Genomic DNA, 23,603 nt, shown 5'->3' with positions numbered 1-23,603 from the left:
CGTTAGATTTGCCAGATGTAAGATTCACTAAACGTTAGATTTGCCAGACGTAAGATTCACTAAACGTTAGATTTGCCAGATGTAAGATTCACTAAACGTTAGATTTGCCAGACGTAAGATTCACTAAACGTTAGATTTGCCAGACGTAAGATTCACTAAACGTTAGATTTGCCAGATGTAAGATTCTCTTAACGTTAGATTTGCCAGACGTAAGATTCTCTTAACGTTAGATTTGCCAAACGTAAGATTCACTAAACGTTAGATTTGCCAGACGTAAGATTCACTAAACGTTATATTTGCCAGATGTAAGATTCACCAAACGTTAGATTTGCCAGACGTAAGATTCACTAAACGTTAGATTTGCCAACTGTAAGATTCACTAAACGTTAGATTTGCCAAACGTAAGATTCACTAAACGTTAGATTTGCCAGACGTAAGATTCACTAAACGTTAGATTTGCCAAACGTAATATTCACTAAACGTTAGATTTGCCAAACGTAAGATTCACTAAACGTTAGATTTGCCAGATGTAAGATTCACTAAACGTTAGATTTGCCAGACGTAAGATTCACTAAACGTTAGATTTGCCAGACGTAAGATTCACTAAACGTTAGATTTGCCAGACGTAAGATTCACTAAACGTTAGACTGCCAGATGTAAGATTCACTATACGTTAGAGTTGCAAGACGGAAGATTCACTAAACGTTAGATTTGCCAAACGTAAGATTCACTAAACGTTATATTTGCTAGACGTAATATTCACTAAACGTTAGATTTGCCGGACGTTAGATTCGGTTAACGTTAAATTTTAAAGTGGATTGGTCTACAATTAATTGGCACACTTTTCATAAATATTTCAAATATCTATAAAATGCAATAAAAATGAATCATTTAAATATTCTTATTAAATATTTCTTGAGAAAAAACAATTTTGATTATAGTATAGTGATTTAGTATTTATATGAAAAATAATATTTTATTCTAGAACAATTAATTATCTAGTATTATATAAAACAGTTTTTTCCAACACAACCTTATATGAGCCGTGTCATGACAAAACCAACATAATGGGTTTGCGACCGCGCAGTCTGATCAGGATCCATGCTGTTCGCTATCTGTTTCTCTACTTGTAATAGGGTTTGTAAGCGAACAGCATGGATCCTGATCAGACTGCGCGGATGCGCAGGCTGGTCTGGATCCATGCTGGTCGCAAACGCATTATGTTGGTTTTGTCATGACACAGCTCATATATTCTCTCATACTTTCTTGTCTCATATGATATTTAATTACTTTCAACATGGTATATTAAGGAACGAAAGTTGAGAAAATCAAGAACTGTATGAAAATAACATTTTCTTCAATCTAGAAACGTGAGAATCCGTCCCTTGTCGCATCTTCTCGGCCCTTTCCTTCGAACTTTAAATTATTGATCAATCTCCTACGCAGTGATCTCCCCTTATCAGTACAATCTGCCAAGGGAGGTAATCACTGTGAGGAGTTTTATTATTGATAATAGCGAAGATGTTCCGATTGAATTCGTCCCTATTCCAAATGCGGAAGATTTCCTACTCTGTCCTTGACCATTTATAGAAGAGAAGTAGAGAAATAGGTATATGGAAACCATTTTAAAGCAGCATGTCTCCATATTCATGCTACATTATAATTGTTATGAACAATTTGAAAATGTTCTTAAAAATCAAATATTATAAAGTGAACAATGAAAATAATCTACGCATTCTAAACGCACTAATTAACGAAATAAATAACAAAAAGGAGGTTAAAATATGCAAAAATTAGCACTTACTGCGTTAGTCACGCAAAAGAAGAATGTTCGACAACTCCTGCAAAATCAGTCACTAGTCCCACATAACATGTGTACAAATTCTTACTTCAATCTTGAATATTTTTACTTTTCTCAAAATCTATATTTTTCTCACTTTTGATTTTCTTGAAATAGTTTTCTTCATCTAGAGGCATGCAGTTATAAAGGCAAAATCAATAATGCCGAATTATCAGTACCAAATACTGAAATAAATAGGGTAGATATATACCTATTTGTGTGGTATATATCAAGCTTCCTTTCTCTCTTACTATAGGTTTATTTTCTGTCCGAAAAAGAAAACAAAACACAAGTGATGACCGTTTGCAAAAAAAAAAAAATAATCTAGGAATCTAGGAACATAACAAAATACAAGCCATTTAATATTCAGGCAAAAACATCAAACAAACAAGTACAAAAATTGTACATGGTCGTCTAAGTTACTGTATGCACTTTATACCGAGCGGTTTTACTATTAATGGCACAGTATGCCTCGGAATAGCTTTTAATTCTATTTCTTAAAAACATTATATTTTTATTACTTTTATTCTTTCCAAACAGTTACTCATTGACCAATTAGCTGAACCATATTTTTATTTGTTACATTTTTGGCAATTATTACAGTTATAGTGATTAAGTATTTTGTATGGAAGTCAAAATACTTCTTTGTTTACATTTAACTTCTTTCATGATAAATTATTTCAAATTTATCGATATACAAGCATCTAACATGCTCTTAAACCATTAATTAAACGTTATTAATGTTTACCCTTTCTAAGGAAGTAAAAAAAATATTCGTTTCTGAGGCATAATGAGAACGGTTCAAGTTTTAAACTTTTCTTCCAGATCCACATTCAAGCTCGAGGCATAACTTTAATTTGCTGGAAGCGTCTTGTAAATTTTTTTTTAAATATTAAGAATTAGAGGAAAATGAAAATTCAGGCGTTAAAATTTAATTCTTATTAAAGCGTCAGAGTTTGGCGGCACAGTTTTCTCGCGTTTGTAATTAAAATACATGTACCTCAACTTCTTCTGGCTATAAAATGACTAATTAAAAAAAGAAAGGTTTTAATTGACTGATTTTTTTACCGTAGGGAGGCATCATTTGCATCTAATTCAATATAGTTTAGTTCACTTTCCGGTTTAGGATCAATTTCCACGTATAAAAATATTTAAAAAAAAAAGAAGTTTAAAGTGAAAAGTAAGAAAAGATTATATTTAAACACAAATTGAAACTTTGTTTTTCGCCCAAAAGCATATTCGTACGGTGTGCTATAAGTGCCATTAGACTGATTTCATGACGCCACAGCGTTTTCATGTTTACATCTCGAAAAAAATTTGTTACCACATTTGCCAAATAAGTAAAACCACGTGTAAAAGAAAAAGCACTTATTTACGAAATCTTTTTAAAAAAAATCATATTAAAATAAAACAACACTGAACACCTTTAACTCTGCTGGAACTAAAAGTGATAAACATTTTCCCCCATTGATTACCATTTTCCCCTAGTGATTACCATTCCCCTGGCAGTAATTACCATTTACCCCAGTGATAACCATTTACCCCGGTGATTGCCATTTACCCCAGTGATTACCATTTGCCACCAGTGATGACCATTTACCTCCTAGTGATTACCATTTGCCACCAGTGATGGCCATTTACCTCCAGTGATTACCATTTGCCACCAGTGATAACCATTTGCCACCAGTGATTACCATGTGACACCAGTGATTACCATTTGCCACCAGTGATTATCATTTGCCACCAGTGATTATCATTTGCCAACAGTGATTACCATTTGCCACCAGTGATTACCATTTGCCACCAGTGATTACCATGTGACACCAGTGATTACAATTTGCCACCAGTGATTACCATTTACCACCAGTGATTATCATTTACCACCAGTGATTATCATTTGCCACCAGTGATTACCATTTACCACCAGTGATTATCATTTGCCACCAGTGATGACCATTTGCCACCAGTGATTATCATTTGCCACCAGTGATGACCATTTGCCCCATTGATTATCATTTGCCACCAGTGATTATCATTTTTTCCTCCTAGTGATTACCATTTACCCCTAGTGATTACCATTTACCCCCAGTGATTACCATCTGCCATCAGTGATGACTATTTTCCCCCATTGATTACGATTCCCCCCAGTGGATACCATATACCCCCCTGATTACCATTCCCCAAGTTTTACCATTTACCCCCCCCCCCATGATTGCCATTTACCTCCAGTGATTACCCTTTACCCAAGTGATTACATTTGCGACCTGTGATGACTATTTGCCCCCATTGATAACCATTTGCACCAGTGATTATTTACCCCAGTGATTACCATTTTGCCCCAGTGATTACCATTTCCCAAGTTATTACCATTTCCCCCCCCCCCATGATTACCATTTCCCCCAGTGATTTACCATTTACCCCCCCCCCCCCGTTATTACCATTTATACCCAGTGATTACCATTTACCCCCGTGATTACCATTTGCCACCTGTGATGACCATTTGCCCCCATTGATCACCATTTACCCCCCCCCCCGTGATTACCATTTACCCCCAGTGATTACCATTTGCCACCAGTGATTACCATTTTCTGCTAGTGATTACCATCATTTACCCCCCAGTGAGTACCATTCTCTGTACCTCTGTTCTGTTCTGGTATGTACAGAAGTTATCAGTTCATCGCGAAAGTGAAGGCAACTAGTTCTGGTAAAATGCTTGGCAGCTTGCACAGGAAAGATGTTGTGGCTGAACTGTGCTCTGGTAAATTCAATGTGGCTTTCTGTCGTGATTCGGAGTGAAAATTACCATGTATATGTAAATACTTATATACATATACATATATTCCATATCTATCAGGGTGTTTTTCCCTTCTATTTGTCAAGACCAAGAGCGTGACGACGGCTTGCAATTAAAGCCGTGGGTGAACATAGTTTTTGGATAAAAATGCACGGCTGAAAATATTAATTATACCCCTTCCCCAACCCCAACGCACAAACCACCCTCTCTCTTTCGCATATGTATTTTTAAATATTGAACAGATTTTCTTTAAATAAAATGCATGCACACCTTAATAAAGAAAACACTTTCCTCGGCTGTGACCGACTTTATATGAAGTATCTCTGATATTCCATATTCTTTTCCCAAATGATTCACACGATAATGGATTCTTACAAAAGTTCTTTCTTTAAAGGGACACCACCGAGGTTTTTTGACATGATGGGAATGAAAACATTTTTTTCCAGATAAATATACCATTTGATGTAGGTTGAGACCATTAATCTTTGTGCAAAATTTCAGATCATTTGCGCACTTCGTTTTTCCAGAATAATTATTCAAATTGTAAAAAAATGACACAAAATGAAAAGCGTTTAAACGCTTTTAAGCGTTTAAACGCTTTTCACTCAAATCGGGCTAAAGAAAAGCATAAAAATACGATTTTCAATTTATTTCAAAGTATATATCTTAACTATCTTTGCATATATTTCTGTTTAAAGTGCCCCAGCTCATTTATGTAAGAAATTCTAATGTTATTTTTTTTTAGGCTTTTAAACCTCAGTGGAGTCCTTTTAAATGTACAAATGTATAGATTTATGCGTTTTATATAAAGAATATATCAATTTACTATTTAAAGAAGCATGCTACCAGATTCAGGCCAATTAGTTGTCATGAAAATTTTAAAAATGTATTTAAAAGTAAAATACTGTGAAATGAACAAAGAAAGTAATTTACACATTGCAAACGGCACTTACAATCCACGTAAATTACCAAAAAGAGGTCAAAATATACGTAAATGAGCCGCGTCACGACAAAACCAACATAATGGGTTTGCGATCAGCATGGATCCATCCCAGCCTGCGCCTCTGTACAGTCTGATCAGGATCCATGCTGTTCACTATCAGTTTCTCTACTTGTAATAGGGTTTGTAAGCGAACAGCATGGATCCTGATCAGACTGCGCGGATGCGCAGGCTGGTCTGGATCCATGCTGGTCGCAAACCCATTATGTTGGTTTTGTCATGACGCGGCTCAAATACCTCTTACTGCGTTAGTAACGCAGAATTATAAAGTGATTGATACTGCAAAATCAGTCATTAATCGCACATAACATGTAAATAATTAATTAAATATTGAATCTTCTTACTTTTCTAAAGATCTTTAAACATTTAAAAAAAAATTGAATTTCTTGAAATATTTTGGCTCATCTGAAGGCGTGCAGCTTTAACTTAAAAAAAAAGATATTCTTTTAATCGGTGCCATTGTATCATTTTTCCCGGCAGTGCACTTTGTCAAAAAAATCCCAGGGGTTTTAACCCTGGATTAAATGTTAGGGGAAAACGCGGAAGCAGAAATGTCTATATAATTTTGATCGACTGTTTTTGGTTTTACAGACTTTAAAAACTTAAATGATGTAGTCTCAAAATTACAATAGAAATGTTAAATGTACATATTTTTTTTTCTCATCGTAAATTTTATAAAATAAAAAAAAATCAGTTGATACGTTTGTTTTTATTTAATTACTTCATACCCATTTTCCTAAACACTATTAATAAGACCCAAAACAGAAAGTACAAACTGTTCATAACGTTTGTCACTTCGAAACGCACTTTCGACAATTTTTTAAAATAAACCATATTTGACCTTCAAACTCAATCGCAACTTTTCGGTCCTTTCCGCCATACATAGACGAGAAGTCCCGAATGCTTAACAACTCCGAAAATGTCGAAATACAGGTTTTTACCGTGTTCTATAAATACTTTTGTTACCTGGTGATACGGCGATTAAAGGTAAAATTGATAAACATTGTACTACCTGCGAAAAAAATTGTTTCCCGTCCACTTAAAGGTGGTGTGCGCTTTATAAATTATTACTCGATATTTTGACTGAAACCGATTTTACATAACTTTCAAGAATGCTTCATTTAACACCATTTTTAATTAAATCATGTGATTAAACATCTTTGTTGCTGTCACATAAATATTACAGTAGAATACTTGTATTCTGTTTCATCGTTCCTATTTTTAGCCGGGTTTTGGAATGGTATACAAAAAAAAAGGAATGAAAATTCATCTGCTTTTCAAAATATTATTTTGAAATCATAATTTATTGCTAAAAATTCTAAATATAAATAAATAATAAGTCTGAAAGGTGATTAATTTGAGATTGAAATTTCCCTCGTATCCTTCATGAAAATGCCAAAATGTCAGAATACATCCGGGTAGCTGGGTTGCGGGTGGGGGAAGCGGCCTTTCATAATAAGATTTTCGAGTATCTCTCTCATCCCCTTAAAGGCGTATTATACCTCAGAAATGCTTTAATCTTTAGTTTCTCAAAAGTTTTTATTTTTGGTGTCCTGTTACAGTTTCAAAAAAGTTACTCATTGCCCAACTTTTGCTGTCGTTGCTTTTTGGTAATTTTATTAAGTATATTTATTTGGAATTTTGTATGGAAGTCAAAATACTCCTTTGTTTACATTTTGCTACTTTGTTAACTAAAATTGCAAATTCAGCGCAATTTTCTTCAGTTATTAAACAACTAACATGCTCTGAAACTATTATTAAAATCATGTATGTCCTTTCCAAAAAAAAAAAAAAAGAAAAAAAAAGGATAAACTTATTCGTTTCTGAGGCACTATGTGTCTTTAATAAATATACACATGTACAAGTATTTTCATGCTACAGGATTGTTTATAAAAAAAAGAAGAAGAAAAACAATTTCGGGTTACGCCCTCACTGTTTGCCTAATCATATACGAAACACGAAACAAAAACTTGCGTGCAGTAAAATTAAGTTTACAAGCAAAACTATTTATCTTGTAAATTAATAACCTACAGTGGTATGTTATCTATGTACACAGGCCACTATCTTCATGTCATAATGTACCCAAATTGATAACAATCCCAGCGTCTTAAATATGTAAAAATCTTCCCCACTACATGTATATACATATAATATACCCGAAATGAATTCGCACTTTGATACGCAACGATTTCTGATAAGCGACACTGTTTAATGTAGGTAACTATATGAATGTACAGTGTAATATTATGTAAAATTATAAAACCAAACCAAGGCACTTATTCGTAGGAAGATCTCCCCATACGGGTATCATCCAAATATAACCATTCAAACAGTAACAATTTGTTATTTTAATCTGATTCAACATTAAAATGTATTAACTGAGTTGTCAAAATGATTTTTTCAGAAATGAAGGATTCCGGCTGGACCGGTTCCGTACGGGCTTTTGCCGTTATCATTAAAGACAACTGGTCGGCCTTCCATATTTGTAGACTACAGCAGGCAAAGCCTATTGGTAAAAAGAGTCTGTTTTGGGAAGTTTGAGCAGCATTAAATTTTGGAAAATATTTAATGTACTAAAAAATCCGATGAGTTCCATAGACATGCCAAGATTCGAGATAGGGGTTATGTGTGTGTGTGTTGTGGTGGGGGTCAGGCCGGGCGGGGGTTGAGGCTATTTTGTTGAACCCCTATATAGGATTTGGATATCTACCTACGTTTTTGTAGCGAAAACCACGCAAAAACTAGTAAGAGACTCGTGCCCCCCCCCCCCCCCGTGAAAGGAAAACTACATGCAGTATGTTTTAACCCCATTTGGAACATTTTTTACCTCTTGTCGAAATTGTGTGACCCTTTTTGGTAAAAAAATAATCCTGGATTGAAGGTTCAATATTAAATTGTTTTGTGAGGTGTCCGTGACATAGAGGTCAATGTCGTTGACTTCAAACCACTTGCCACTGAGCGATGTATGTTCGAATCCCATTTGATTCCACCATACGAGGAAGCTAACCATCTAACTCGTGGAACGTCGTTGGTTTTACTGAGGTGCCTGAAATTATGCACGGATGGGCACTTGAGATCTTCCTCCACCTCCACCAGTTCAGCTGGAAAGTCCCTTTATGACCTCTATTGTTGTGGTGCGACGTAGAACCAAACCCAAAACAACAACGACAACAACAACCGACAGAGTGCGTGCTTTCATTCTCTGTAAATCACTGCCAACTTCACCCTAGAGATCACTTTAATCAGTAAATTGTGGCTGGGGATCGGAAGACATGAAAAGGATCATGTGCTGAGCGGAAATTCCACGTGACCTGTTGAGCAAAGGATACATGGGGTGGTGGTGGATTCGATTTGCCTCGACATCAGCATTAATATAGTATTTTAGTTTAGTTTATAAAAAATATTTTAGTTCGACTGTGTTGGAAGCTAAAAACTTATTGAAACACTCTCGAATCCGTTCCTGGAACCAACCAGTACTAACCAATGAATGTGAAGTTTCTTGCTCAAGAAAACAACGGCTTGCCCCTGACATGGTTTCAACCCAGGCCATTAATATTCCGGCGCGATAGCCACTCGGCCACGCCGCCTTAAACTCTTTCATGTCTATTTTTTTCTAATTCATTTAATTGACAAAAACTACTGAATAATTACTCTTAAAATATTGTATAGAGTAACTCGTAAGTATTCATCTTAGAATAAGGAAATTGACATTTTCTTTCCGCGATGTCGTAACCACTTGAGACCAGTTTCCGGCTATGGTTGACTCGATTTCAATAAAATTAAATCTTTCCCATTGAGCATATGAATGTAGAATGAGAAAGTTGTGCTACTCGAAGCATTTTTATTGTGTATACGAGTTTTATAAGGAACTAATAATTAAATTTGTGTGTCGTGTAATACATAAATATCGCAGTTGCTGGTGTAATGTAAACAGAAGAGCCACTTAACGCTACCGGAAGTTAGTGTTCCGGACAGGAACTTAAAGCAATCGAGTTACAAATACGGTAATTAGAAAGTTGCTCCATACAGTAAAAAGGCTGAGCCATTAAATGTTTTTCGTTCCTAGGGCTATTTATCACAGATTTGCTTTCTTCATATTTCAGTAAAAGCAGTGAGTCGTGAGCCATACATATATTGTTATATCTTTTGATAAAGCAGACGCTTTTCGGCTTTTTGTCCTTTTTTGCATATTTCCGGATTCACGATATATCATTGAAATATTGGAGGATCCAGGTCGTAAATATAACACCAAATATATGTTTATATTTTGGTGCCATTTGGTACACCTCGCCGATTAGAAATAATCATCTGATGTTTTGGCGGAAAGGGTCGAAAAGTTGGTACCATTAAAACAGCTTTCGGTGAAATTTCGATAGACTTAAAGCTGCATGCCTCCAGATGAGCCAAAATATTTTAAAAAGTCAAACTTGAGAAAAATGTATTTTTAATAAAAATGATGCAAGGTTATGTGCGATTAATGACTGACTTTGCTATCACCATATTTCTACTGCCTTACTAACGCATTAAGGGCTATTTTTGCATATTTACCTCTTTTTTTTTGGTAAGTTACGCTGATTATAAGTGCCGTTTGCAATGTGTAAATTATTTTGTTTGTTTACTTCGCAGTATTATACTTTTAACAACAAACATGGCCATTTAAAATGGTGCGGAATCTTAGTAGAGATCTATGGTTATCGTAAGAAATTGGGCAAATTTCATAAACTTAAATGAAATACATGTATTTTAGTATGTTTTTTAAAAACCCCGAAAGAACAAACAAAGCAAAAGCAAAACAATTAAAAAGATGAATAAACAAGTAACAGAAATACATTGTATTATTTTTTTGTCACTTTGGGGTTGGCGGAGAGGATGGGAAGGGGGGGGGAGAGAGGGTATCGTCTTTTTACTGTAATCGGTTTCTACAAATTATGTAAAAAATATCACTGTTTGGAACATTGTATATATATATAGTGTTGCATCTTTACAGACAGGAAAACTATATAGCACTACCACGGAATTAGAAATTTAAAAGTAGACCGTAACTACGATAGTTTATTTCAAATAATCGAATAATTAAATTTTCTCTAGCCATATTCAATGTAAATAAAAACCTCGACTATAGCTAGTTAATTATTATTTCCATACAACCGTCCGGTTTTATTTCGACGCCTACTTAACTCGAACATATCGCCTTTTTTTATCAGTTTTTATCTTTATGAACAAAACGTTTAATATCCTTGAAAATTGCATTGAATCGATAGATAGAAGACAGCTGAAGGTTTTAGAAAGGAAAAAAAGAAAAAAACAGACCGACAACACAGTTTTCATTGAAAAAAAAATGAGTTTAGAATACGTAACATAGCAACGTTTCTTTATACTGTCGATTTTTGCTATTATAGCAGTGATATTGGGGATAAAAGCGACGTCTATCTGTATACATGCGCTAACTGTTAAACATGCCGCATATATGGTCCAATTTTCCATATTTGGAAAATGTGATGATGAATCAAGATGGTATGCGCATGCGCCGTGCACTGTGACGTGGTTCCGCTGCTTTCACACGGCATAAACGTTCTTTAAACCTTTTTGGTTGTAGATGGATTGGGATGCTACTAGGGATGAAATTTTTTGGGGGTAAGTGATTTTTTTCGAATAAAAAATATTTACTTGTGAATTAAGATCACCGCAAAACTTGTATATGTATATGGAAGAAAATTGATTAATTAAGCAGCTGTTGGGAAAAGATTAAATATTGGTTAACTGTTATACAGCTAAAGATACGCTTTAATGGGCGTATAACTTATCAATGTCGACTGATGTCGGCGTTTGGTGTAAAAAGTCAGCAAACTATCATGTTTAACGTGTCCATTTTTTTCATTCTTGAATTAAGTCGATTTAATGCGGTTTTGAAATATTGGATATATTAAACTGCGGTTTAAAGGGGGGCGTGTATATTGTATGTTTCAAGGCATAAACGATCGATGATAATATGGTGTGTGTAAAGACATATTATATGTGTGTTAAATATAAGATGGCTATGTGTAAGCAGTTATAAATTACTTAATAAGGCTATGTACATGAAGAGAGTGGGCGTTGTTTAACAAACATTTCGTGAGTTTTACAAGTCACTGTTTTATTTTTAGGTCTTTTTTTGTACAATGCACACTATTAAGTATGTATATTTTTCGCACGTGCTCCCGTTTATGAACAATCTCCACGCGCCTGGAATGCTATTTTAGTTATAAGCTGGAGAAATATGTAACGGTTTTTATGCGTTTGTATATTTCTTATTTTACCGATATTGAAGTTTTGAATTGTGCAACGTTTAGCATCTTTAAAATTATTAAGTAAATTTTGATACATATCTTTCCTATGTTTTGCTCGTTCATTAATTTTTGAATCATGAATGTATAATGTATATACTAGTAAATTATCTTTCTAGAGATTATATGTACATGTTTTTTATCTTACATACAGTATATCCCCGTTACATCTCGACAATTATTTAATCCGTACAATATATATAATTCTTTAACCGAAGATTGGCGGAAAAGCCCGAAAAGTTGCGATTGCGGTTTTTGCAAGTTCGAGTCCCGAGCACATCGTGCTTTATATTTATAATTACAATAATATTTTGTATTTTGAAATGATATGTTTGAGGCGGTTATGTCATTGAGAAAGTTGCCCCCACCACAGAGCTGAACATTATGTACAGTGCTTTGCGGCAAAGATCTATATTTTTCGTACTGGCGGCTATACGTACATTTCTTGCACATTGTGTCCGCATCAAATGCGTGTAATAGTATCCTGTTCCCGGAGATAATGATTATAATTAATGTATACTTCGGTATATAAAATGATTCATGTATAGACATATATATCTATATAGCTGTATACGTTATATATTAACATATATTTTAGTTACTGTCACTATATAATACCCGAAATATGAGTTTCAGCATCATGTATCAAATGTTTAAACGTGATACTTTAAACCCATTAAAGCCCAGCAACCTTTAAAGGTGCACTCGAGCATAACATTTTTCTAACCCATTTAACAATATTGTATCCATGCAGTGTATATACACACAGCGGAAATTATAATTATATGTGAAAACGTCGAAATATTTTTTTTTATTTTATCGTCTTTTTCAAATTTTGATACAATTTTGTTTTAAAACTGCACACTAGCGTAGAATATCTAGAATTTACCATTTTTAGTTATCAAACTGACTGTAAGGACACATTCATTTCATTTTAACTGTTTCATATACACTTTAATTTTAGTTAAGTGGTGTTTAATGAATACTTAAGACCTTAAAACGGGTACGATATCTGAAAACATTCATGTAGAAATCCCAAATACTAAATAACAGCTACCTAAATTTACGATAAGGGGGTTTTATATGACTATCAAATTGAAATAAAAGAAATTCATGTACGATGAATGAGTTAATCTAGCTCATCAAAAAAGACAAAAGTTTGCGGATCAAATTGAGGGGAAATGCTGCACGCACGAAAAGAAAAGGGTCGATCTAGATGTATTACAACAATGTGCGGAAATGAAATGCTATCAAATTGTAAGAGAAGGGTCGATTTAAATGAACTAAGACAGTGTGCGGAAATGAAAAGCCATCAATTTTTTTAAGAACAGGGTCGATCTAAATGTACCAAGACATTGTGTGAAATGAAAGGCCATCAAAATGTAAAATAGGGTCGATCTAAATGTATAAAGATAATGTAACAAAATTTATTGCCGGTGAAATTTTAGGGAGTTACTTAACTAAAAGGGCCAGTCAAGGTCGATCAAATTTTTCTAGAAATGCTTATGATAAGGGTAGATCAAAATGTTCGAACACATATCAAACAGGAAACTTAATAAGAAGATTTTTTAAAGCTGAGATTACTTGAATATTTTGGAATGAAAACTTTAAACCACCATGCATATAAGATTCTTACGCCGATATAGAAACTTTATGACACGGATGGCTAACGTATGTATTCGGAACAGATTGCCAGCAGGACAGAAGGAGCCGAAATGTTGCGAATGAACGGCCCTTTCCGTGATAATCGTCAAGGTGTTCCGATTGGATTGAAAAAGCAAGAGTCCACAGCTCTGACAGTCCCCAAACGTGTGTAGCTAGATGTAGACATTGGGGTAACAATACAAAATGTACATATAAAAAGGCGGTCGATATTGGGTATATCAAATGGTTTTAGAAACTACAGGGTAGAACTATAAACGTTCAAGGACGATATCTATAGATACTGTCGGGCAGAAATGTTTAAAGTTCAAAAGCAACCAAAGGATTGGAAACTATGGGGTAGAAATATAAATGTAACAAACAATTGACGATGTAGAAACTGTACTGTAAGAAACTACAAGAACAGGCGAATGTTAGGAACGCGTAACTGTAAGAAATGCTGTAAATGTAAGATACGCTGACGTGAGAACCACCGTCGGTGCAACAAACGCTGTACCTTTAATAACAGCTTTGAATATAAGAAACGCTGCTACTGTAAGAAACTTTGATAATGTACAGTGGCGGATTCAGGCCCGGGCTTTAGGGCTGCAGCCCCCCCAGCTTGGCCCAAAGATAAGTCTACCAGCTGGGCTGGAAAATATTTTTGTCAGTTTCAAACTTTATTGGCTGTAGTGTACTCCCTTATCAAAACATTAATTGCTGTCATCCAGTTGTTAATCTCCTGCCTTGGGGGCTTGGCAGAGATCTTTATCTATCAACATGCTTGAATGACTTCAATGTTTAAACTGCATAATTGATTGGTTTAATTACTTTCCAAAGGTATGATGAAATTGATAGTTACAGGTAGTGGCAAATAGATGTGTTACATTGTACACCATATTTTACTATCTTTGTTTTTTAAATTTTTTCTTTGCGAAAGCCCTATGATTAAAAAATTGAAAATTATTATTTGTAAATTAAAAAGGTGACCAGTTTTTATAAAGATTTATTATTATTCTTATTATTCTTATTATTCTTATTATTCTTCTTATTATTATTATTATTATTATTATACTAAATGAATCGCATTTTTAAATAATAACTAGTTTTTCTAAGATTTTTATTCTGATGAACTGATTGGTCATTTGCTTTTAATAACTTATTTTATTGCAGTTATATTTTTTTTAATAAAATTTAAATTGTAATGACCTCTTTAGTATCTGTTGGAAAAAATTCTTATTGAATATATATGTGTTTGAAATTATTTTTTGTATAATTGAAAGGCAGTAACTTTAATATCACTTTACTTTGGAAAATCGTCTATTATTCAGATGAGTACATTGATCAAGTGTTCAAAAATTATTTTAATCAACAGTCGCGCAAATATTGATTAGTGTGCTGTTATTTTGTAAATGCTTAATTACTGAACACCAGGGGAATTCTATTTGAAATACCCTGCAAACACTTACCTGTAAAACCATCCAAAATGTATCATAAAAAGTACTAGAAAGTCAAGGAAATAACACTATTTTCAACCTCATATTTCAAAATGTTCTCAGTCTATGGGAGGGGACACCCCTCCCAGGCCCACCCCAATAAAAAATATTTTTCTTAATTTCATATCATCTAAATATTTACGGAAATATTAGTAAACACATATTGAAGCGAAAGTACATTGCCACTCATAAGATGAGCTATTAATTAAACACATTAATTACAATGTTTGTCACTTGAACAAGATATTGGCCCTATCTGAAAACATGCACAATTTTCGCCTGTTGCATTATTTTTGTCAAAATCTTCCACCCATATGTCAGCCCCCCCAGGAACCCATGTTCTGTATCCGCCCCTGATGTAATAAACGCTTCGAATGTAAAGAACGCTGTAACTGTAAGAAACGCCGTTACTGTTAGAAACGCTGTAACTGTTAGAAAAGCTTTGAATGTAAGCAATGTTTTGACGGAAATGAACGCTGCAAATGTAACGAACGCTGCGAATGTAACGGACGATGTAACTGCAAGAAATGATGTAACTGTATGAAACGCTGTAATTTTGTAAAAAGAATGCTGGATACACATGAGTTAACGATACACTGGCTGATCGACAAGCTTGATTTAACAAATTGTACATGTATGAAATAGGATGGTTGCAGGCTAGTATCTATAATAACTTATCCGAAGACTGACGGAGAGGGCCGAAAAGTTGCGATTTGGATGGTTGGAGAATGTAGCGTAGATAAAAACACGTAAGGCACGATCGGTTCCGGTTTAAAATTAATTCCGGTTCAATGTTTGATTACTGTGTCCTTGAATATGAATATAATTTTATGTAGCTTATATACATTTACATGTTATATCATAAAATCAACCTTCTTAAGGTGGAGACGTGAGAATGCATTTAAAGTGTTCTCTTTAATACTTCTATATACATGTATATAAGTTATTAAAGGCCCATGCATTAAGCATGGAATTTCTTCATAAGGTTTTGTTCTTATTTTCTTGTGTCTCAGTACGGTTTGTCTACAAAACAATTATGGTTGAACCATCTCTTACTCCTTTTGCATTTTGGAATTTAGTACAAATAGCGTTTATGGATATCAAAATACCATTTTGCTAGATATCATCACAAATTATTTCACATTCAGTCCTACCTTCTTCATCTAATTAACCATAATTGTGCTCAAAATCCATTAAAGGCCCATTATGCCTCAGAAATTATTACATATTTAGTTTCTTTTTCAAAAGCTTTTAATATTTTGAGGGTACACCTTAAAATTTAAAAAAGTCACTAATTTGCAAGTTATCTGATTATAATACTAACTAAATAGTAGTGCAGTAAGATTATAAATAAGGAAAGTATTTTCATAATGAAATATCATAATTGCGACGTTTTGTTAACTTCCTTTGCTTTGATGTTTGAAATTTGTGGTTTATCAATGTTTATGAATAAAACCACTTCATTTTGACTTGCATACATAGATGAAAAAAATTAGGTTACCCATTTAACATTACATTTCCCAATTTTTAAAAATATCCCGCCTTCGCGGGGGCGATTTATTTTCCCGCCCCCCTATTTTTTTTAACCCAAAAAGTTCTTTTCCCTTTTCATGTAAAAAATGTTAAAATTAACGTTTTATGATTTGAATTCAAAATTTAATACGAAATACATACATTTTTGGGTTTTTTGGGAAATCTTTTTGGGGCCTTAATTAGGCCCCGGAAAACAAAAATTTAAGGTTTTTTATGTTTCCGTTTTTTATAATTTTTTAAAAAAAAAAAAAGGTTTAAAGTGTAAATTTTTCCCAATAAAAGGGGCCTTTTTTAATTTTTAATGTTAAAATTTGGAAATTTCTTAAAAAAGTTTAAAAAAATTTTTGTGGTGGAAATTTAAGTTTTAATAAAAAAAAAAAAAAGGCCCCTAGGGGAAAAATTTTTTTTTTTTGTTTTGGGTTTTGGCCCATTTTCGTTTTTGAATTTTTCCGGGCCTGCGCCAACTTTTTTTTTTTGTTTTGGGAAAAATTAAAGAAACAAATTTTTTACCTTTCCCCCCACATTTTTTTTTAAAACGTTTTTGCAAAAATCATGATCACAAAAAAAGAAAAACAAAACAATGAAATTTTTACATTTTTCATTCATTTTTATAATAAATCGGGGGTTTAAAAGATGAATTAAAAGTCTTAAAGAGCCCTATTGTGGGTGAAACATTTTTATTTTCATTGACATTTAATTATTTTTTTATTTTGGGAAAACATTGTGGGATACATGTATAAAGTTTTATTTGGGCTGGGAAAAATCCGAAAATGCTATCCGGGGAAAAATTTAAATTTTTAAACCCTTAATTTGGGAAAATTTCCCGAAGCGTTTATCAAATCTTGCCCCATCAGACATATTAGTACAATGTACAATGTCCATTTTTCTATCTTTTCTTACTTCTGTAACAATTCTTTCTGAATCTTTGTCGTCTGGAATGACACAAATCTCGGAGAAATGGCGGGAAAGTGGCTTACACGCGTTTTCTACTGATTCTACAGACGACACTTGTTTATGGAAGCTTGTTCATCATGATTCGAATCTATGACGCCATATCAGATGTCTAGCTCTGCAGAAGCCTCTTCACAACGGAGGTTTTAGTCTATTACCACCACGTACATGTAATGAACCAAAAGGAGCACAAAAAATAAAACGAATAAATATTTTGCCGATCAGGTTTACCGCCGTGACAAAGACAGTAAAAAATAAATTTCCCCAACTATATTGTCATTTTAGTGCCGTATAACTTTCTAGTTTTATTTCTCGCTAAACGTCTAAAAAAGGAAACAAATATTAAATTGGAAAGACATCCGACAGAAGTTTGAAATTCGAGAATTGTTTTACACAAGACATCTCTAATCACAGTTTTAATCAATCTCGCGCTTTCCTGCCTCTTTCCCTGTTTAAAAGATACGTGCTAAAATGTGGACTAGTTTTAAGGAGGTAATTTTACTCAATGAATATTGCATATAACTGCTACACGGCAACGACTCTTCTTCCATGGTAAATTTGATTACTGTGTAAAATTTCAAGAGCTTTTCCTACCCTGATAATGTATCTGGTTCCCCGGTCCCCATGGGAGTTTCTGGTATAACTGTTTTGCATCATTGACGTTTACATGTGAAACTGCAGGCTTTAAATGCTAATGCAAACTATGTCTTTATGCAATTTATAGAACTCAATAGGAATTGGAATAAATGTACTGCAGAGCATGTCTTTTGACACTGTGAAATTGTTCTCATGAAAAGTAGTATAGTGTATTATGAAAGAATGTCTTTTAACTTCTATATATAGTGTCATTATAAGAGCTTTTAACGGAACTGCTGTAAAGCCTTTTTCTTTCTGCCTTAAGGCTTAGTAATGATGAATTTAACTTTTATGACTGACTTTTTTGACTTAAGGTTGGTCGTTTTGGATGAAAGCTCCATGGATCATTGTTGATAACTTCATGTTTCTTTACAACCAACCCATACTTTTCAACTATACATGTATCTTGGTATGAGTTCCTATAGGACCTCCACTAAGATATATGTCTTCATAACAACAGCCATGTCTATACAACAAATAAAATAATGCCCTGATGGTCCATCTGTATCTACTATCTATAATCTATTGATCCTTTAACCTGTTTTCTTGCTTAGTACATTTTATGCAAATTTCCGTTTCGGTGTGCGACAGGGTTGTTTTCTTTAGATCTATCTTCTTTTGTTTCCTTTCTGACTATATTTCATACATGATTTTAGACATCTTACTTTGAGAAATCACTATATGAGTTAATGATCGAAGAGGCATGTTGCATCAAACAATATTTAGCCTGACCTCCTGATTGACTATTCCTTGGGTCTTTATCGTAATATTTGATCAAGTGTGACCCAGTTTGTTTGCTTGTACAATAACCATTCAAATCCCCCCATCATGCAACAGCTTTGATTTCTAGCATCCTATTGTTATACATGTGTTAACTTTTATAACAATAGAGGTACCCAACAATAGAAGGCTTTCTTGTGCGGAGGTCGATGACAGCGCCAATCGCAACTACTCGGCCCTTTCCGTCAGTCTTCGGATAAGGACTATTATAGATAATACCCGGGGCAGTTCCAAATGTGACAGCGTGCTGATTACCCCCCTTGGAAAAAAGCCATTTTCTTTGTCAAATTTAGTGCCCTTTTTTTTTGACTTATCGGTGTAAGGGGTAAAAAGCCCTAAGGAAATTTTATACAAATAGTTTTCTTCATATAGAAAGTGACATTTTAGTAAGGTATTGAGGCCAAATTCAATTTTACACAGGTTTTGCATAAAGCTTGATTATTCTACACGGCCATAACTACGCAGTTTTTAGACAATTAAAACAATTTGTTTGGGCCTTTGGGGATTTGCCATATCTTTAAAAATCTTGTTTAAAACTGGACATGACTTTTTTGAAAGAATTTGAAATTTTTGGGAAATAAAAAGTGCTCTCAAATTACACCTGGAGTTGAACGTTGAAAAGATTTTAAAAAGCGTTTTAAACTACGATTGGTCATTGGCCCAAAGTGACTTTATAAAAGGGCCGATTGCCAACATTAACTGTCCATATAATTTTTAAGTATTGACCAAAAAAATTTTTGAGCACCCTTTAAATCGAAATTGATGACCTGCTTGTTTTTTAATGCTTAAATGATAGGAGAATTTTGACCTTTAAAAAAAACTGCCCAAAATTTCTTGGAAAAGTGACTCATTGGGTAAATGGTCCCGTGCACTGTCGTATTCCTCTACCTTGGCGCTAGGTTAAATATTTTCAAACAATTAAAACAAATGCGTCTGACAACCCCCAATTGGGCTAATTTCAAAAATTAAAATTTATTTATTTTATGGTGCGTTTTGGGAAACTGCAATTTTCGGCCTTTTTCCGTCAGTCTTCGATAAAATCCCGAGGACGTTCCGTTGTGACAGCCTGCGCTTTTCAACTTCCGTAACCAGACTACAGTTCTTGATTAAATTCTTCCAAAATTTTGGCGAAAAGGGGGGGAAAGTTGCGTTATTCATTGTGTATTTTTTTTTTGAACCTTTATATTTTTATATCTATGTATCGGCATGCCGTTTCTCAATAATACACATTGGCATTAAACAGAGTCCAAATTTCCCTATGAATAGATTGCCTAAAACATGAAGATAATTTTGACGGTCAATATATGAAAGACTCAAATTAAGGGATTCGAACGGGGGTCTGATCGGGGTCTTCAGATAGAACTCAAATCAATTCCCCACCACTTTTTTAAACAGAAACTTTAAAATTAAAAATGCATGGATAGCTTTCCGGATTTCTTTTGTTTTTATGAGATGGAATGTTAGAAAAATTTTGGATTTTGGGGGGGCCCCCAAAACGTTTAAAAAATTTTAGCCCATCCCCCTTTTGTAAAATTTCTTACAGTGATTAGATCCCCTTTTTTGTTTTTTGATCTGTAAATTACTTTTTTTGATACTGAATTTTTTGGGTGTTGTTAAGGTTCTCTTATTTTGCTCGCAAAACGGCGAACTTTTTTCCTGTTAGTCTAGGGGCCCTTAGGAGAATAAAGTTTTAACCCCGTGAATTAAGGGCGAAGGGGCGAACCTTGTGTACAGTAAGAAGGAAATTCCCCTTTTAAAGCAAAACTACCCCCGGGCCCCCATAACTCCGCGGACAATATATTCCTGGTAATCAATAACCCCAATCTTATCAAAATTTTAAATGTTTTTTAAGAAGGAAAATAGAAAAAGGGAGTTTTGTTTAATTCCCCTCGTGAATACTCGCGAGATTTCCAGTGAAAAAAGAAAAAAATTTGCGACGACAAATATTGGGGACCGGTACCGTTTAACTTTCTTGAGTTTAAGAATTATTTTAATTACAGAAATATTAAAAAAAAAAGCATTTTTTCATTTACCAAACCCTAATTAGGGAGACCTAGCGATTTTTTTTAGAAAAAAATTTTTTGTGAAATACGATCTTTTTATCTTTGTCTAAAAAACAATTCTGAGACGGAAATGACTTTCTTTTACAATCATTTTAAAAAAGGGCAAACTCTCCTATAATGGGATCTCCGTGATTATTAGGTGCAGTATGACAAAGAGAGTTGCCCTTTGGAACGCTTGATTTCGAATCTTTCATGTCCATGTATATTTTTAAATTCAAGAGTTAAAAAAAGATCAAATCACCCCACAAAAAGCACTGTGGGAAACCGTGTCTAAGAAAAAGGAGAATTTACATAAAACTTAATAAATGTAAAACGCATCCACCAGCCCCGGGAATCTTTTTACACATAGTCTGATGACTACAGTTTACATCAAACATGTAATTCAATCGAACTTACTTTTAGACCCCAAAGTTTTGGGGAAAAGACAGGAAAAATATGTAAAAAAATGTAAAATACAGTAGTGTTCAGTTTAGTTTTTTATATGGTAGTTAAATTTTGTGAAACGCGGTGTAATTGTTTGCATTAAATTTTTTAAAGTAAACGGTAAATATACAAAATTGTTTGGGGTAGTAAAGGGCATAATTGTAGATCCCCCAAAATTTTTTTTGCCCCTCATAGCTCGTAAACGAAACTATGTAAACCCCAGGTGTTCCGAGTGGGATACGGAAATAACATTATCATAGTGATTTTTCAAATTTAATATGTACGGGGAAACCTGTCTAATCCGAACTCGTCCGACCAGAAGAAAAAGTTGAATTAGAAAGGTTTCGATTAGGGGGTTTTTTCATTTATTGGCAAATATTTAAGGAAAAAGAAAACGGGAATGCTTTTTAAAAATTGTACATTGCTATTCGGAAAAACACCGCCGAATATAAATTTAGAAGTTTGAGGGAAAGGGCCCGAGAATTTGCGATTGTCATTGCCTTTTGCAAAATCTAGTAATAAAAAGTCGAAATAAAACAACTTAAAATGTTGTACTGTCACGTATTTTTTTTTAACATTACTGGAAAATATAAAAAAAACGAGGTAAAAGCCTCGGAAATGGGCGGGGGTTTTGAAAAAGAAAAAAAAAAAAAATACCCTTTTAAAATTTCGTTTTTTTCAAATTTCACATGGCACAAAATTATAATCATTATCACTCTTAAATTTGTGTTTCATTTAAAAAAAACCCCCTTGGGCGTAATGAAAAAAGCAGTAAGTTTTTAAGAAAAAAGAAAAAAAAAACGTTTTAAAGAAAAAACCGATTTTTCTGTGTGAAAAATACAAATTTTTTTAAAACAAAAACTGAAACAAAAAAACGATTTCTTATAAAAAATAAAAACTTTGTTTAAAAAAAAAATACGAGATCTTAACGCCCCCCTTTATTTCTGTGAAAAAAAAATGCAATTACAAAAGGGACACAAATACGTTTTACGTAAAAATTACGAAAAATCTGTAAAAAAAAAATACTTTAAATTTTGTGAAAAATACGACCTCTTGCAAAAAAATAAAAAACAAATCTACGTTTTCCCTTGCAAAAAAATATGATTTTGCGCGACAAAAATACGTTTTCCTCGCAAAAAAAAATAAAGTTTTCGACAAAAAAAACTAGCTTCATGAAAAGGTTTAAAATATACAGGGGTGTTACACAAAAATTGGACCATTCTCTTTTTAATGACCTCTGTGCCCTTCCGCTTTTCCCCAGCTTTCTTATTTTCTTTCCTTTTAAAAATTAGAACACTAGGCCTTTTTTTTTGGAGAAATGTCGTGCTGAAAAAGAAATGGTTAAACAGTTAATGATCTGGGGGTTTTAAGTGAGCTTTTAAAAATGTCCAGAGGGGCCTTTTCCCCAAAAAAAATTTTTGGGCCCATTGTTTATCGTGAAAAAAAAAAAAACTTTAGCCCAGTAAAAATTTAAAATCGATTAATTTTCGATTTTTTTTTATTATCTGCGAATAGTGAAAAAATTCTTAGTAAAAGAAGTGTTAGATTTCTGAACAGAATATGAATTGTTTTTGAAAAATATTTATTTTTAAAAGCTGTCAACATTTTGTGTAGTTAAGGAAAAAGAAATTTTAAGGATTTTGAGATGGGGAAAAATATGTGATGGAAAAAATTATGAAACCCCAAAAACTCAACAGATCTTTAAGAAAAAGCTTTTTTTCATTTGGGTATAAATTAAAGTCAGAAATTGTGTTATGAAAACTGAAAAAAGAATTTAACGTTTTATCCGAAAAAATTCCAATTTTTTGCAGGGCTCCGCGATCAAACCCCTTTCGTTTATTAGGCCCCTTTTGTTGATTCAAAAAAAAATTGGGAACCCGACGTTATTCAACCCTTAAATTGTCGTTATTAACAAAAAAGGGAAAAATTTTGCGACAGCAAATTAACGAAAAAGGAAAAAAAAAAAGGGTTTTTTCTTTGTGTTCCAAATTTTTAAAGGGAAAAAAAAACCCCCTGTTAGATCTAAAAACTGCATAAAAATTTTTATGTAACCCTTTTGATGTACCATGATTCCCCCAGCTAAAATTTTTAGTTTTTTATATATCCCCAAAAAAATTTTAGAA

Source organism: Ruditapes philippinarum, unplaced genomic scaffold (assembly GCF_026571515.1).
Source record: "Ruditapes philippinarum isolate M1 unplaced genomic scaffold, ASM2657151v2 ctg599_1_1_1_1, whole genome shotgun sequence".
NCBI lineage: Eukaryota > Metazoa > Mollusca > Bivalvia > Venerida > Veneridae > Ruditapes > Ruditapes philippinarum.
Note: the sequence above shows the minus strand (reverse complement) of the source record.